General features: G+C 41.9%; 1 protein-coding gene across 1 annotated transcript in view; it reads right to left on the reverse strand.

Moving 5' to 3' along the window:
* LOC131038673 (uncharacterized protein At3g49140) overlaps positions 1-18,361 on the reverse strand; it is a 260,478-nt gene that overhangs the window by 115,321 nt on the left and 126,796 nt on the right. The window lies entirely within an intron of this gene.

Raw genomic sequence — 18,361 nt, forward strand, 5'->3', positions numbered from 1 at the left:
TACTTCCCACCAAATATTGTCTGAATTTTGCAAGTGCATGCATTATGGCAAGCATTTCCTTGTCATAAATGGAATATAGTCTCTCAGGACCTCTCAACTTTCTACTCTCAAAAACTATAGGGTGCTTATCCTGCATGAGGACCGCACCAACACCTTCTCCAGATGCATCACATTGTAGTTCAAATGGCCTGGTAAAATCGGGCAATGCTAAAACTGGGCAGGAGCTCATGATCCTCTTAAACTGCTCAAATGTTATCTGTGCCTTCTTGGACCACTCAAAGGCCCCTTTCTTGGTAAGATCTGTAAGGGGGGCAGCCAACAAAGAGTATCCCTTTACAAACCTCCGATAGAATCCACACAATCCCAAAAATCCTCTCAGATGTGTTATGTTTTCTGAAGTAGGCCAATCAATGATAGCCCTAATCTTTTCAGGGTCTACCTTCACACCACCTGCACTAATGATGTGACCCAGGTAGAGCAACTCTTCCATCCCAAATTCGCACTTGGATTCCTTGGAGAACAGGGATTCAGATTCTAGTATGCCCAACACTTCATCCAACTGCTGAAGATGCTCTTTCCAAGATCTGCTGAAAATCAGGATGTCATCAAAAAATATCAACACAAACTTCCTCAACTGTTCTTGGAAGATCCTGTTCATGCATGACCGGAATGTACAAGAGCATTAGTCAAACCAAAGGGCATGACTAAGAACTCAAAGTGCCCAAAGTGGCACCTAAAAGCAGTCTTCTCCACATCTGAAGCTCTCATCCTAATCTGATGGTACCCCGATCTGAGGTCAATTTTGAAAAAGAACACTGCCCCATGTAGCTCATCAATGAGCTCATCAATCCTCGGAATAGGATACCGATCGTCTTTTGATTCAGCGCTCTATAATCCACACACATGCGCATGGTCCCATCCTTCTTTCTCACCAAAACAACAGCCGAAGCAAAGGGACTTTTGCTAGGCCATATGTAACCCATGTCAAGCAATTCCTGAATTGCTTTCTCGATCTCATCTTTCTGCTTTTTGGGGTATCGGTAAGGAGTAGTCATGACTGGCTTAGCTCCTTCCTCAACCTCAATAATGTGTTCAGGACCTCTTTCAGGAGGTCTGCTAGGGAGCCTAGTAAGGGGACGCCATGTCTTCAGGAGGACATGAAATGAAATGAAGTGAGTTTCAAATGAATTTGGGCACCATTTGTATTTGAATTTCAAAGGGAGAAAACTATAAATACAAGGGATGGGCTCCTCATTTGGTTATCTTGAAGAAATCATATTGTTATGCTGCCGGAATGGTGAGTGAACTTGAGCTTCGTAGTTGTGGCTCTCTAGTTTGCCCAGTTTCGTACTTGAGACATAGTACCTAGTTGAGTGTTGGATTGTTGGTGAAGTGTTCAGTGTGCATTTTCAGATTTTCAATGTGTGGCGTGGTTTTCAATGTGTGGTGTGGTTTTCAGTGTTGCTGGTTTTTGGTGTGGCTGAAGCAAAGATTTGATCATATCTCCCTGCCTGTGCAATCGATTATTCTAGGTAATAGCTCATTGGAAGCGTATCTAGAGGGCGATCATTCTTCTACTTTGGCTTTTATGTTGGTGTGTGTTGTGCGTTGCACGCTCCCTATCACCGACAGGGTCCCCCTTCATTTTTTGGGCCAATTTGTCTTCGCCCTGTTGAGTTTTGCGCAGAGTGTCTCACGTCCTTTCGAGCGAGCCCGCGATGCGTCCGTGAAGTGATGATGTTGAACGAAGAAGCCGATGATTCCATTAGGCTAGTCAAGCCCTCGAGCATGAATTCCAAAAGATTGTTCAAACTTGTGAACTCGCCTCCAATGAGCGTGTGATGATGGAGACTGGCGAATTCCGCCAAGTAAAGAACAGCGTGTCCGAAGGTCGCATGAGGACCCGAAGTTGCCGATTTTCACATAAGAACGATGAGAGAGATTATATGATGTTTGTTTTTACAGAGTTTACGAGATTTCAATGAATGACAATTTTCGCCAGCTGAAAGGCAAAGGAAGAGCGAAATTTTCTCAAAATGGCCAAAAGGGCCGAAATTGACAAAAGGTCCAAAAAGTGAAGAAGTTGGCTGAAAGTGCCCAAAGGGCCGAATTTCGGACCCCTTGAGAGAAATGTCCAAAAAGTTAAAAAATCGCCAAAATGCCCAAAAGGGGCGAATTTCGGACTTTCAGGCCGAAATGAGAAAAGTTTGAAAGTTGGCAAAAGTGCCTTAAGGTCCGAAAATGCTAAAAAGTTGAGAAAAGTGCCTTAAGGTCCGAAAATGCTAAAAGTTGGCAAAAGTGCCTTAAGGTAAAAGTTGGCAAAAGTGCCTTAAGGTCCGAAAATGCTAAAAAGTTGACAAAAGTGCCTTATGGTCCGAAAAGTTTAAAGTTGACAAAAAGACCAGATGGTCCGAAAAGTTAAAAGGTTGCCAAAACATTCTCAAGGTCCGAAATTTGCAAAAAGGATAAAAGTGCCGAAGTTCGCACTTGGGGTGAAGACAAAAAGTTTTTAAAGGGCCTCCATATCCCCGAAAATCGCGAGTTGGGAGAAGTGCGTGAGGAAAGCAAAGGTGGAAATTGGCGAAGTCACCAAATGGTGCGAAACTGGGAAATGACCATAAAGTTTGCATTGCTCGCAAACTCCTCATAAGGTCCGAAATTCGCCATCTAGGACAAAGTCGCAACGCATAAGGCAAATATAAGGAATTCGAAATTGCAAAATCCCCCATTCCTCCGAAGATCTTAGTGCAGAAAGTGCAGTAGGGGATAAAACGCGAAAGCATCCGAAGTTCGTGATTTGGGGGATGAAGACATGAAGTTTAAAAGTCTACAAAAACCCTCATACCGCCGAAGTTCGCGATTTGAAGGATGAAACTGCGAAGTGTCTGAAATTTTAAAGTTCCCTCATTTCGCCGAAGTTAGGGTAAAATCGCGTGAGAGAAGATCGCATAAGGTTTGAAAGGTGGCGCCAGAAAGCACAATTTCCCAAGGTAAAAACGTTGACATAAACCCTTACAACCATTCAAGTTCAATTACCATTTCATCCAAGGTGAAGAATCACTAAGTCTAAAACTCAAAATTACAAATTCTTTTCAAACCACAGCCACGAAAATTTGAATTAGAAAGTTAACCGTTGGAATTCAAAATTGCAGACCCTCCCATTCAAAATTTGCAAAACTATCCATCTGTTCTTGCACGGCAAATCGGGCAGTTTCTCGCCATCTATTTTCACTAGGTAAGTACACTTCGCCTCTCTCGATCATCTAAAACATTTACAAATTGGATGGATGTTTGTGCGAAAAATTGATTAAAATGCTTAAATCTTCAAAATTCGCATCTTTTTTCCGCTTGTAAGGCGTCGTGCAAAGCAATTGAAATCAGAATTTACCCCTAAGATTTAACCACAAATTGCATTTTCAAACTTAGGAAAATTTCTCAAGCTTTGTCCATTTTTGAAAATTGATCCTGAAAATGCTTAAATATAAACCTGTAGCCGAAAGCTTCATGAATATTTATGTTTAGATCAATCAAGCGTGTAGCTAACAAAATCATGTTGGTCCCGATTCAATTTTTGAATTAATCCTTGAATGCTGGCATATTCTTTATCTAAACCGCTTTGCTTCCTTTTATTGCCTCGTAATCCGCATCCGACTGTGTAGGATAAATGCCTAAATCATCGGTAGAATCATCAAAAACGCCTACTGCAGCCGAGACATCGCAAGCATCCAAATCAGATATCCCTCGCCGAGTCAAAAGGATGAAGTACCAGTATCAAAGAGGGGGATTGAGGGAGTCAAAAGTTCAGAGCGTCTGGGATAATGTCGGTGATACTGACCTAGGCCATATCGATATCCAAGATTTCAGAAGCCGAGTCTTCTCCCCTAATGCCTACGGTAGGCCTAGGCAGATGATGGAAAGTGGCATCGCCCAAGCAGCAGGATTTCCCCCAGCAGTGCAAAACTATGAGTTAGTGGTAGAAGTTGCCCGGCATTACCAGCCAGGTTCCAGATTGGTGCTCCTCGAGAACATGACCCTCGCTAACTTCACTCCTGAGGCCATCGGTGACACATTTGACATTCCCTTCACGAACAATCCCACGGCCACGACTATAGATGAAGCACAGGGGGCATATGATATGAATCCTGCCTGATGCAGAACACTAATCAATGAACAGTGGTACAAGGAGAGAAGACCTCCAAGCGTCAGAATTGGGAATAAGACCCCAAGAAGTGACTTTCACAATGAGCATGGGGATATGGTCACATTGCTCAACAGGGTTATGGGACTTCCCAAATCCAACTACTTTGAGGAGTGGATGTTTTATTTCACAGAGCAAGTCTTCACTAGGAAGTCCAAGTTCGACTGGGCCCAGATTATAAGCGACAACATCCACACTCAGCTAATTAAACTCGAGACAAAGAAGTACTTCACTATGACATCTTATTTGGTCTACACGTTCGCCAAAAACCAGCCACTGCCAGGTTTAATAATGAAAGGAGAAATTGGGAATGGGCCTGGTCAGGTGAAGGTATATGATTGTTACCCACAGCTGCATTATCAGGATATAGCTCAAAGAGAAAAGAACAGCCCGGCCTATGCGGTTGGTCAATATGAGCGCGTCAATGACGCCTTCACAATGCGCCTGGTCAGGCTAATGCAGGGAGGATTACACATAAGGCTCTCAGAGCAAGCTACTATCCTAGTACAACGATACGGAGCCTGGTTCATCCAGTTCTCGAGGTTCTCCTACATCCGGATAGCTGACTTTGATGGTGCCCCTCTCCGTCTTCCATGGTACCCAACCAACAAGATAATTCATATGGAGGTCGCAAGGCAGTCACATCCGGCCGGCATCTTACTCAGAGACAACAAGCGGGTTGGATTCGCGTTCCCCATGATTATAGGCAATCAAGACGTCCATCTAAAAACCCCATCTCAGGCGGAGGAATCCTTCGCAAAGCTAGACTCATATGGCCTACAAGAGCATTTTCTGAGGAAATGCATTGATCAGGATAATCTGGCAAAGAGAGCCTATGGCAGGCGATACAGAGCAAAGGAGTCAGTTGAAGATTATTGGAAGAACTTGTTGTCCTCATGTTTCTTCCCAAAAATGAAGGACCACTACGGTGAAATTTTTATGAAAAAATGAAAAATTTTACTCTATGGCATGCTTCTCGAGGCAGAATTTCAACCAATCCTTGGACTGGCTTAATCCTCAGTTCATTCTCGAACTTTATTTCGAATTTTGTCCAATTCTGGGTTCGTTTGCTATGCCTTTCCTTCAATTTCGGGTTTTAAAACCCAGACTGCAGGTGCAGAAATTTCTTCAAACTGCAAGTTTTAATGATATTCATTGTTATGGTCTTTGTAGGAGAATTTTTGATCAATTACATGTGCACTTTATTTTAAATATGTCACTTGTAATTTATTTTAAGTTTCCCCTTTGATGTTTTTATCTTTTTATTGTTTTTTTGGTCATTTTTAGTTAAAATAGGGATTTTTTGGCTCAACTGCAAGTAAACTTGCAGTTTGGTCAAAAAACCCCTACTTTAATGGTTTTTGCATGTAATAGGGTTTTTTAATCCCCATTACATATGTGCAAGTGTTTTTAACTTGTTGTAGGGATTTTATTTCCCTTTTACAAGTATTTTTAAACTTGCAGTTTGCTCCAAAAAACCCAATTTTGCCTTGCAAATGCATTTTTGACAATTTTAAACTTGTCATTTGTCCAAAAAAACCCGATTTTGCCTTGCAAATGCATTTTTGACAATTTTAAACTTGTCATTTGTCCAAAAAAACCCGATTTTGGCTTGATAAGTGAAAAAGTGAAAAATTAAACTTGTTGTTTGTCTTAAAAAACCCGATTTTGGCATGTAAATGGAAAAAGTGAAAATAAAACTTGTTATTTTCTCTCTAAAACCCGATTTGCTTCATTTTGGGCAAATCGAACTTGTCATGTGTCTCCCAAAACCCAATTTGCATGAAAAATCGATTTGTTGAAGATTTCAAAGCAATTTTTTGTGGAGATTTTTTAGGGAGGAAAGGCGTTTTTGCTTCTATCCTATTTTCATGTAATCATCAACATCTTTCATGCCAAATGGAGGTTATATTGACTGGTTTTTGGAGCTAAATCAGCAAAAACGTGGTTTTTTAAATCCACATTTTGGGCGTTTTTACTTCATAAATCTGCAGTCTCCTTAAGCGTTTTGTCTTCTTCTACCTAGGCGTGGAGGGTGAAAGGGTTTTCGCACCATTTAATGATGCCGTTGGAGTTTATGATGGTGGCCACGTGATTTCCTTTGGCCGCGTTTTTAACCTTTGGCGTCATTGCTTCTTCAAATACCTTAGGCGTTTTGCTCCAATAAACTTGGATGCACACTCCCATTGGCATTTTAGTCCTCCAAGTTTAAGATTGCTGCTATATTTGGGGCATTTTTACAAAAAACGTGATAAGGGTTTGATATTCCGGATTGCTCCTTTTCACCGGTTTTGCTTCTTCATTTCAAGAATTGTTGCATTATTGGAGAAGCATTTTGCATTTTTAAGAAAGGTATGTTCTCCTTCCTTTCTTCTCTTCATTTTATTATTTTCTTTATTTTTCATTATTAGTTGCATTTTTGGCATGTGATGTTCTTCCCCAAAAAATTTGGTTTTTGTGAAAGAAATCTTCCCCTTGAAATGCAATTGTTGAATTGCATTGTTCTTCTCAAAATTCCCTCTTAACTTGTAATCGGGATTTTTAATCTCGATTACAAGTTCACTGGAAATTCTTGTTCATCCCCTACGGTTAAGGAATTTAATCATTTTTGGTTAAAATTCCAAGCTTGAAAAGTGTGAAATACCCCTCCCTTGCAAATTCGGGTTTTAAAAACCGGATTACATGTTGAAAAGTTCTTTCCATTTTCATGAAAATGACTCTCCCGAATGTTCCCATTTCTATCCATTCATGTTCCCCATATCCGTATTTTCCATTTCCATCATTTCCCGCAAGTCAAAATATCATTTTTCATCCATTTCTCCATTTTCAAATTTACAAGTGTACTTGTATTCGGGTTTTAAAACCCCGATTGCATGTATGTCCTTTCCAACTTGTATACTTGCGAAAATTCTACCAAGATCCGAAATTGGTCAAAGTCAAGATTCTCCCATATCTCCCCTCTTCCTCTCACAAAACCGTAAAATTCAGAGATCAAAGTTTTACCCATTTAAAGAAGGAAGAATGATATTTGCAGCTGACTATGATGTTGCCTTAACTCTTTTAAGTCTTCATCACAGCATTCCAGGTTCACAATCAATGTCAGATTTGCCGGCATCGCCAACTCCAAAGAAAATGAAATACAAATATGATAAATACCAGAATGAGGTTGCGCCTTCCCAGGTTTCTTCTCCTTTGGATCGCATTAGGGACACGGAAATAGGGCACGTTGATATGACAGAATTCATCAACAGGGTAGAAGATCCACTAGATAACAACTTGCAGCGGCTGTTGGACAGCCATATCCATCATGCATCTTCCTTCCCAATGGATGCCCTAGAACCTGAGTTCGTTCTTGCATGCGCCCATCATTTTGACAAAGAGTCAAGAGTCATTAAAAATGATGATGGTGAAGCTCTAATTCGTCTTGATGCGGATACAATTGAGAAGGTCTTCAAAATACCTCCTGCACCTGTTTATATGGAAATCACCAAAGAAAGTGCAGCAGAGTATTATGTGAAAAGGGAAAAAGATTGCAAGCGACACATCAATAGGTGGATCCAAGAGCCACGTCCTTCCTTCTCAAGATGGGCAAAGTTGTACCGTTGTGATTTCAAGTGGGAGACAGGAGACACCATCACTATTCTCAGCAGGATGTTGGGCCTTGAGCACACCAATGTCTTTGAGCCATGGATGTATCAATTCATTATGTTCATACGGCAGTCGCATCACATTTCATGGGGTGAAATCATCAGCGATGCCTTGTGCGAACAACTTGCAGTAGTTCCTACCACTATGACCACCTTCATGAATTCTTATTTGGTATATTTAGCAGCGTCACTTAGACACTTTCTAGGTCTTTCTACCAAGGGTGATCGCTCGCTTATACCAGTTTGGGAATATTATGACCAACTGCCATTGAAACCTAGCAGACTGCATTTCAGAAGAATCCAAGATGCATTCTTTGGATATTTCATGTGTCAGTTTGATGTGGATATCAGAAACAAAAGAGTATCAGATGAGGCATGGGTCAAGGTGTCTGAGTATGGGTGTTTGTTCCTGCAATTTCCTACATTCACGTATATCAGGATTGGATGCTATGATGGTCAGCCATACATGCTTCCAAGATACCCAACCGATAAGATAATTCTTATGGAGTTGGGAAGACAGATCATGGTTGTTCATACTTTTCAGTCTGCTAGACACAAGGTTGGAATGGGGATCTCTAGCACAAACCCATTGAAAATTGGTTGATACTCCCTTGTCACATCTATGAAGGCTAAGGCCATGGAGGCTGAATTGCAGGAAATCAAGCTTAAGAGGTTCAAACGTAGAGCTGATTTTGATTATAGAGGTATGAAGGAGAAAATCAAGAAATCCTTTGTGCATGTTCATCGCATTGAAGACATCTGGGTAGATCTCCGCACGGAAGCCGAAATTCTGAAGATGGATTACTGTAGGCTCACTGTTGAGCAAATCGTTGACTTGAACTTGGCGGCTATCCCACAAGGGATGATCGATGACGGGCATATACTTGATCCTGAATACACTTCACGAAGGGTTGAGGAAGCTCCACTTCCTTTGATCCAATCGTCACACAAGGAGTGCGTCTCCATCCTTGACAGATTTCAGCCTATCTTGGCCAACACTAACGCATGGCTGAAAAGTAATGCTGTTAGACTTATCAAAATCAAGGTTGGTAAAGAAGATGATTCTACAGGGCCTCTTGGACGGAAGTCTGAGATTCAGATTGATAATAAGGAGGGTGCTTCATCTTCAGGCACAAGGATCAAGTTACGAGTTAGTCGTGCAGTAGTGCTTCCTCCTGAGGAGACGACTACTCGTGGGAAGGAGAAATCACGGTTCCATTTTCGGGTGATCGATCTGGATAATCCAGAAGAGGGGCAGCAATCTGACGATGCGTCTAAATCTCCAGTTTCAGACTCGCCTCACGAGGTCATTCCTCCAGTTTCCATTGAGACGCCTCTCTCTCCTCCTGATTTGCTCGTAGATGAGTCTCCTCAAAATGCAGTTCCCATTTCAGCATACGAGCCTTCTCCTGATCGACAACGAGAAAGTGTGTTGAAAGTTCCTGAAGATAATCCCACTTGCATTCAGTTATCAAAAATTGATACTTCCACTTCTGGTTTTGAAGAATTCATGAGGCAATCTTCATGTCCATTGGTAACTGAGCAAACCGTGGTCGCCATTCAAACAGATATTCATCCTAGGGTGACCACGGTAATTCAAACAGAAACTGCTTCTCCTTTGCCTACGGCTGCTACTGGAAGTGAGTTGATGACTTTGCCTCCATGGCTTAGTTCTTTCACCCCGAAAAGGAAAAAGCAAGAGATCTCACCTGATGACTTTGACTACCAGCAACTCAAACAGTCCAGATCCAAAGTTGCTAAGAAGGCAAAGACTATCTCTAGGGTAACTGTTGATAGCAACAAGATGAAAGTAGCTGAAATTGTGGAACCTATTGCAGATAAACCACTTGATGAAATGTCAGCTGCTGATTATAAGGTTACAAGGGTAGAATTGGGCAAGCAAACACATGAAGTCATTAAACATGATGCTCAGTTTTCTGTTGCTTCACTAGTGCAAAGGTGTGATGATCTTCTTGCAAAGAAAGACAAGCTAGAAGAAGAAAACCGACAGCTCATGGCAGTCATTCATAAAATCACAAAACCTGCTACTAAAGGGAGTAACTCCATAGGTTCTTCTAGTTCCCAAGAATCGATTTGTGGAGTGGAAAGGGCTGCTCAGAAAGTACAAGCACTGGATTCTTGGGTTGATCAGCTTCATGATCAATGTGTACAAGTGGTAAAAGACATTTTTCAAATAATGTCTAAGTTGGAAACCATTGAGGAGAAATTGGATCAGACTTCTAACACTTTCAAAAAGAATCTGGAAAGTGTTGAGAAAAGTCTGGAAATCTGGCGTACCATGCCCCAACAACAGCTGAGTATTTTGCAGGAGCACGCCATCATCTCTTCCAGGGTCATGTACTTGGAATTTGAAGAACTAATGGAAAACAAGACCCTTGTTCTTAAATCCCTCATTGAGGAGATCAGTGATGCAAGGAGATTCCGGGATGAAGTCTATCAAGGTATTGTCTCACATTGTGAAAGGGCCTCTTGCAATATACTAAGTCAGGATGGAGAGCTGATTCCAGAAGAAGAGGTTCTTGCTGATTTACAGATGAGGATTCATAATGAATGGAGGAGCGAACAATTCTCGGCAGCTTCAATTCAAGCATTGATGAAACACCAAGCCTTTTTGCATGAGATCCAGTCTATCCTGAAAAAAGACAATTCCGCGCTCCTCCGCTTTCACGACACTATTGTGAAGACTATGGTTGTTGCTAAGAACACCCATGAACCGAATCCCGAGGAACTACAAGCGAGCACCCGGAAATTTCAAGGATTCGTGTCTTCACAAAATGCAACTTAAGTGTTTTTCAACACTTAGTTGAATTTTCCCTCTTTTGTAATCCTTAGTTGTAATTTTGTTTTGACAAGTTACATGTAAAAGTAATTTTTGTAAAATGCAAGTTACACATTACTTGCACCTTTGTAATTACATATAAGGCAGCTACAAGTTGTGTCCGATTAGGACTGTAGTTGGAATAAGTCTTAATTAGTTAGAGTAACTCTTAGTTAGTTAATGAAGTCTCAGTTATTTATTGAATGAGTCTTGGTGGTTGAGAGAATCTCTCAAGTTAGTTAGGATCCTCCCACCTTTTTCTCAAGGCTCCTCTTCTATAAATACTTGAGAGGTCCATTGTAAATATATCTTTTGGAAAGCAAGCAAAAACTCTGTCAAATTTATAGCAAGAAGTCTTTGAGCTTATGTATGTGAATTGAAGGTTTTGAAGAATAAGAAAGAAGGATTACTCAAGTTTTGAGTCTTTGAGCTACATGTTTGAGTTTGAATCTTTTTATTTCTTCTATGCAAAGTGTTTCTAAAGGAACTTAGTCCAATCTGATTTTGAAGCCTTTGAGCTGCAAGTAGAGAAGATTAATTAAAATAGGAAAATCTCTAGAAGGAGCAGCAAGTCTTTGAGCTTGCGTCTATTCTCGAGGAAAAATTACTGTTTGATAAGAAATAGCAGCAAGTCTTTGAGCTTGCATTATTTCTTGTCTTTATGTTGAAAGAATAGATTATTCCAGTCTTTGAGCTGTTATCTTTTATTCGTTGTAAATTTTAGTATAGCAAAGGGTAGATAGGACTTCCAATAGTCAAATCTTTGAACTTGATATTGTTGTCCCGTCCCAAAGGAAGTGACGGAAGTCTTTGCGCTTTCAGGAAACTTCATTTCCTTTCTCTCATTTCACTTGAAAGTAATTACTGATGTTCATTTTCAATCGCTATCCTTTTCTGTGAAGAGAAAAGGATATTGTCTTTCTTGAAGAAAGAAGGAAGACTGTTGTCCCATCCTGTTTTTATTTCAGTTTTAGTTAGATAGGGGGAGCCTTCCCTTAATTAGGAGAGTTTTTACTCGTGTGCTGTGGTTGAAACCACAATTTTGTATATTTCCTCCAAGTGTACAAAATTTTCAACCAACAGAACTGCTCTGATGACTATGAGGTACGGAGGCGTGAATATTCGAGGCTAAGTGTGCAGCAGATGAGACTCTATGAATATTGTCGGGTCCCAGTTCAACTCACAGATTCAGGAAATTGCTTGCAGGTCCGAGAATTTGAGGCAGTAAGGCATCTTTTGCCAGGCGTTGATTGGTCGCAAGACCCGATCACTGATTTTGAGGCAATCATGGCAGCCCTAGCAAGATATACAGACCAATGGTTGCATCAGCAGATTGAGCGACTAATTCATGAAGGAGTCCAGTTCACCTACCACTTAATGGGTAGCCTCGATTCTCAGTCCTCCAAAGATGAGGAAACTTCCAGTGCACCTAGGGAAGAAATTGAAAAGGCCGAGAAGAGGAAGAAGGCTAAGGCTTGCAGAGGGACTTGGACATCCAAGAGAACAAGATGGGAGAAGATTCCCATTAGGAGGCCAGAGGTCACTTCATCGTCAAAGAACCCCAGTTCGTCTAACGATGTAGTAGAATTGGATTATATACCTGCTCCTCCTTCCCAGAGTGGCATCGATGCATTCGGAGCTGATGATCCTCCCGCACCCGACATGTTGGACGCTGAGCTAAGAATCATTGAATCAGCCGAGCCGGGTAACCAAATTGAGGAAGGAGAGATTCCATCTATTCAAGAGATCAAAGTACATGAACCCACCCAACAGAGTCGCCCTGAACTGCTGCTCCATAACACTGCCAAAGATGACTCTACCGTCGAAGGAGAGCAAAAGACAAAGGAGACCCGCAAGCTCGAAAAGACTGAAGAGCTACCATCACACGAAGGCACCAGACAATTGTTCAATGAAGTAGGAGAAAACTCTGCTGCAAGCAAAGAGCTTGACACCTCCTCCACTCCTCCCGTAACCGAGGAGCTACAAATTTGTGGTGAGATGGCTGAAAACATCAAAGAACAGAGTGAAAATTTAGCCATAGCATCAGCCCAGACTGTACCCCAAGAATGGTTGATTGCCCGAGCCCAGCGCAAGGCCGCCACAAAGCCACCCATTGATTTGGAGGACATCTTCTCACGCATAGACCAAGCTAAAGCTAGGGGGAAGAAAAAGCCCAAGGCATATTCTAGAATGACTAAAGATGAGCAAAGGAACCGCACTCTTCACATTGCCACCCCGCCTGTAGACAAGCCAGCAATCAGATTACACTGGCAGATTATAGCATCACGACCGTCCCCATCGGACGAACCACTAAGGAACAGGAAAAGGAGGAATTCAAGGATTCAGTACAGAACATGCTCAGGCAACTTGAAGAGATAACAGCTGAAAAGGACATGTATCGAGCTCGTGCCGAGCAGGCCGAGGGATACATCGATCAACTCCCGAGACCATTGCACAATGCTTCTGAATCCCACATTCCCCCGATGGCCTTGGCACAGAGGACCACAACAGAATTTGAAGGAGTGCAGGATACTGCGAGGACCGTCAGAGAATGGATACAAGGCATCAAAGGGAGGGGAGAACGAATACTCGAAGAAGTAAAAGAGATGGCTCACCATCAAGAGACCACCCTGGTCCGGCTATTAGAGGGAAAGAGGGAATCCCTTAGAATGCATGAAGTGGCTGCCACTACTCTTCCCCTCGTGAGACCTCTCTTCTGGACCCATGCACAAATTCCTACATTATCCACCATCCTAGATGCTTATAACATCAACACTCTTAAGGAATGGTACTGGACTATCACCATGAAGAATGACACAAGAGAAATCATTGATAAAGAACACGATGCATGCAAGACAATTCTGAACACCATGCAGGAACTCGGCAAAATGATCCTCCGATCAATTGTCTCGGCATGGCAAAATGCCCTGTCCGATGAAGTGATACGGCCGGACTGGGAAGAAAGACTAGGGATGGATAGGATCACCTATTCCGCTAAGGACCTAAGTTTTGCTGGTCAGTTCCAGTCAGACATGTGGTGCTTCCAGCGTAATCGTTCCAGCTAGAAGGATGGTTTGAAGCACGTGGACCAATACCTCGAAGGCATGCAATATAAAATTTGTCATTCTCCTATGCCTCCATTCAATCTACTATTCAAATTATGCATCAGGTTCCAGGAGTATGTTCGTGAGGAACGTGCGGCAGGTCGTGATCTTTGGCAGAAATATTTGCATGGTGAAGATGAGTTCTTGGAAAAGAAATCTACAAATAGAAAAGAGAAAGTGCTTTTTCCTTTTAAATCTTGAAAGTGCACTTTTTGGCCAAAGGGTCATGTTTGACTTCCAAGTCAACGAAATGTAAAACTTTGTGTGTATGCACCTTTTTGGATTATTTTTGGATAAATTCTAATTACCTTTTTCGGTAGTTATTACTCCCTTTGGGGTAGTTGCTGATATTTGCCTCCCATTTATGGGTATGGGCAGCCATGTTTTATGGATGAATCTGGGCCACTTGTTTACATTAAATCTTGACCATTCATCCATTTTTGAAGCCTATTTAAGGGACTGGTTTTCCCTCATTTTGTAAGAAGTTTTTTGGATTGTTGCTGAAGCTCTAGCGAAATTTACAGGATTTAATGCAAAGTTAAGACTGTTTCAAGTTTCCCTATGAGTGCATGGTCTCCTTCTTCATTAATTTAGAATTTCCAGTTATGTTTCTTTCCTTTATATCGCATTTTCCAAGTAAACATCCGATAGAATCTTCGCTGTTCATACCATTAGGGAATGGCTGATTGTCTTTCCTTCTGTATGGTTAATCTGAACCTTTCATATGCTTAGTTCAGTTATTGAATGCTCACTGAATGAATGTCAAAGTTCTGATGTTGTATTTAATAGCATGAAAACTCAATTTTCCCTTGAAGATCGCACTAGATTGATGCAAGTATTGTGCTTAAATGGCTGGTAATGCTTAATTTAGTTGTTAGGAGGTGTCTGTCTGTTTACTAAATCTGCTATCTTAGTTAGAATTTATATTTTCTGTATCTCTCTCTCTATCCCTCGTTTTTCCCCTTTTTTATCAAGAGAATCCGCAGTCTTATTGAAAGCAGTATCAACCCAACTTAAACTATTTGATAAGCAATACCATTAAAGTTCTGGGGAACTCATCCAGCAATTGCCTATTTCATCGTAAGTCCCCCTTGTGTTTCCAACAAAAACACATCAAACCACTGAGTAATCCCGCAGTCAAGACCTGACAAACGAAACCTTGAGGTTGTCCCCTTTGATCAAACGCGAGAAATAGCATTAGGGATTTCCTTATCTCAAGAGAGGATAGGATACTCAGCAAGTTTATTATATTCTGCGTTGGCCATATGGAGTTTGCAGCAATGCGACTTTAGACATGTCAACAAAATTGGTGCTAGGAGGAGGCCATAATAATACAGTATGGTATCGCTGCATGAATTCTCGCTCAACCTTCCCCTTGAACAGCCGAATCAAGCACTGAACCAGTCATATATTGCAAACTAGTTACGAACCCTTGCTTGGAAATCAGAAGCAGATCACCTTCTTTTCAGACAAGTAAGTCACACTATTAATCATGAAGAAAAAAAGGGTTTGCAAATAGAGATTGTGATCAAGGAAAATTTAGAGAGACAAAGGATCGCTGCCCTTCCCAAGCAAGTTCTTAAGGAAATCCGATAGTTTTCTTTCCGGTCCGCTAATATGGTAAGTAATGGGCCTGCCCATTAATCCTCCTCAGCCAGGAAGAGACCCTGAACCAGTGATACAGCCAGATTTGAATTTCAGCGACGAACAAGAAAACCTTATCACTAAATTATATAGCTTGGCCTGGTCCGTAAAAAGAAATTATCCCGACTGGTCTCGAATGAGTTTTATCCTTGAGCGGGAACAAGAAATTGCTGACCGCATCAATGCACAAAATCGGAGAGATCAAGAAGAGGCTAATTAAGTTCTTTCACCGCATCAACAAAATTGACATTGGAAATAACTTACGCTAGAATGAATTGGATCTTTCTCTCCGAAGAGATTCGAAAGAGTCCTAAGGTCTAGCCCAGAGCAGGAAAGATTTGTTGGATTTCACTTTTACAGGCGCAAAAGTTATCACCGGGTTGCAGACCCCAGTGAGTCCAATTCTTCAAACTAGCAGTTTGTTGTCCCAGCAAGTACAATTTTTACAACTCCAGCGGTTATAACTCCGGTTCCTATTGTAACTCAAGTAAATCAGCCATAGATGGCACACAATCCACTTGCTCCAAACGGTGCTACTTGGTTGGTAGACAATCCGTCACCCATCATTTTCCCAGCTTACCATGATATGCCTAAGAGCCCAAACAGGTTTTGTTCTATTTTTTATGCAAATGATCCAAACAGAACAACAGAAGAACATATCGAAATATTTGAAGATGCGTTACACAATAGACAGATTGAGTATGCAGATGTTGCATGCAGACTTTTCCTTTATTCATTGGGGGAGGACGCATTTTAGTGGTTTATCCACTTGTCGGTATCTTCTATTGACTCTTGGGAGAAGCTGAAGACAGCTTTTACGGGAAAGTATGGTATCCCTATAACCCCTACAGAGCTATACAGACAGTTTGTAGAAGTCAAAAGACAGGGACATGAGCCAATCAGTTCCTTCAACAACAGGTTTCATAAGGCTTTTACCCAGTTGCAAGACCCGTATGTGGTAAGTGATGCTTCGGCAAGAGAGATCTACTATTCAACTCTGGACTATTTAACAGCTATGTTTGTCCGATAGTCACACCCTGCACCGACCACGTTAACTGAAGCCTATGCTAAGGCTATGGAGATCAGTAAGGGACTAGGCCAAAAAATTGTCGAACCATTGATGCAATTAGGACCCCCTACTATGCCTAGCCAAATTCAAGAAATCAGCCAGGCTTTGGTTCACCAAACGCCTATTATGAATTCAATTCCACAATCGGCATATCAGCCTCAGCAACCTACAAATCAATTGGTGCTCCACCCAGGACCACCTATATCTCAACTACCTCCCAAGCAGCCCATATATCTGCAGAATACTACAGTATCGTCTAGAATCCAAGAGGAGAAGGATGAGATGCGGGAGCTGACTGACCAAATGAAGAAGCTTTCTTCTAAAGTCACTTATTTGCGAAATCAAAATAGCCAACTGCAGACTAGTCAGAGAAATCAGTAGCAAGGTCAGCACCAAAGTCAATACCAAAACCAAGGATATCAACGACCTACAAGGACGTGTAACACCCGTCCTAACAACAGAGGAGTCCCTACTCCACTTGATAACCCACCAACATCAGAAAGCAGGCCGACAGACAAGGTATTCCTGGCAGAGGCAGCTCTATCTAACTGGTACAGGTTGCATGATACTAACCAACACTCAGAGCTGCAATGTGACGAGTTTCATGTGGCAGCAAATATATTCCAGCGAGAAGTTGAGAACACAATGCCTCAACAAGTACTTCCTCCCACCGGGTTTGAAATAGTGCCGTCACCAAGGTATGATACAGCGCTTGTCTTAAAGACCTACATTCCCCCATTTTTCTTTCCTAACCAGGATGAAAATGAGGTGGCAGACCCAAACCAGCCCGCTGATGTGAATGCATTTCAGCAGTACCAACGCGGCAATCGGGGGTATTACAATAATAACAACCAGAACAGCAAGAGTGGCCCTTATTCTACTTCCACGCCTCCCAAAGATATTCAAGTCCCTCCAGATCAAAATGCCAATAACAACCCAAATTATCCTAAGGCATCGCAGCAGTATGCGAGCCAAAGTCAGCCGCAGAAGACGCAAGCCCCTCCAAGAGTACTTGTTTCTCAAAATCAACCGACTACTGTCACGAATCAGGGCTCCAGTGATAAGCCATCTAGCAATGTAGAAATTACTAAACTAGGCCAGTTGGTAGCAGATGAATTCAAGAAGATTAAAATCAGTTTATCCCTTGCTGAACTGATGAAAGTTTCCCAGGTTAGGGATATGGTCTTGGGCAGCCTTAGGGAACCCTCGCCAGGTCAGTCCAAAGGGACCGATGAGAACTCTGAATCGAGAGTACTGCCAGGGCAGCCCCAGAAGATCAGCAATGAGGTAAAAGGACCAAAAAATCCTAGGGGTGCAACAGTAAATTATGCCGCATCGCCTGAGTTCTCAAAGGATCAGCCCATGGAAACTGGTTTTGGAGTACGTGCACGAGGAAGAACTCAGGATATCTCGATCATGAATAATGACACCCTCCCATCCAAGCATACTAACAATTTGTTTACTGAGAAGCTAGAACCCCCACCTTTCCTATTAACTCTCAGAATCTTCAGTAAGAACCTGCACAATTGTCTAATAGATTCAGGAGCTTCAGCTAATGTTATGCCTCTATCAGTATGCACTACTCTAGGCCTAACCCCCACCAAGACTAACCGAAAAGTTACTCAATTAGATAAATCTGAAGTGACAGTAGTGGGAGAGTTAAATAATATACATATGCAGTTGACAGCAAACCTGCGTATCCAGATGTATATTAACATTCAGGGAGTAGACATCCCAGGAGCATATCGCATGTTGCTTAGCCGAGGCTAGACCCGTGTCCTTAACAACTGGCTGCATTCCAGTTTCACTCATATGTGGCTGCCATGGAGAGGGGTAGCGAATCAAATCCGGATTGAGTCC

This window comes from Cryptomeria japonica, chromosome 9, assembly GCF_030272615.1.
Source record: "Cryptomeria japonica chromosome 9, Sugi_1.0, whole genome shotgun sequence".
In the NCBI taxonomy this organism is placed as follows: Eukaryota; Viridiplantae; Streptophyta; class Pinopsida; order Cupressales; family Cupressaceae; genus Cryptomeria; species Cryptomeria japonica.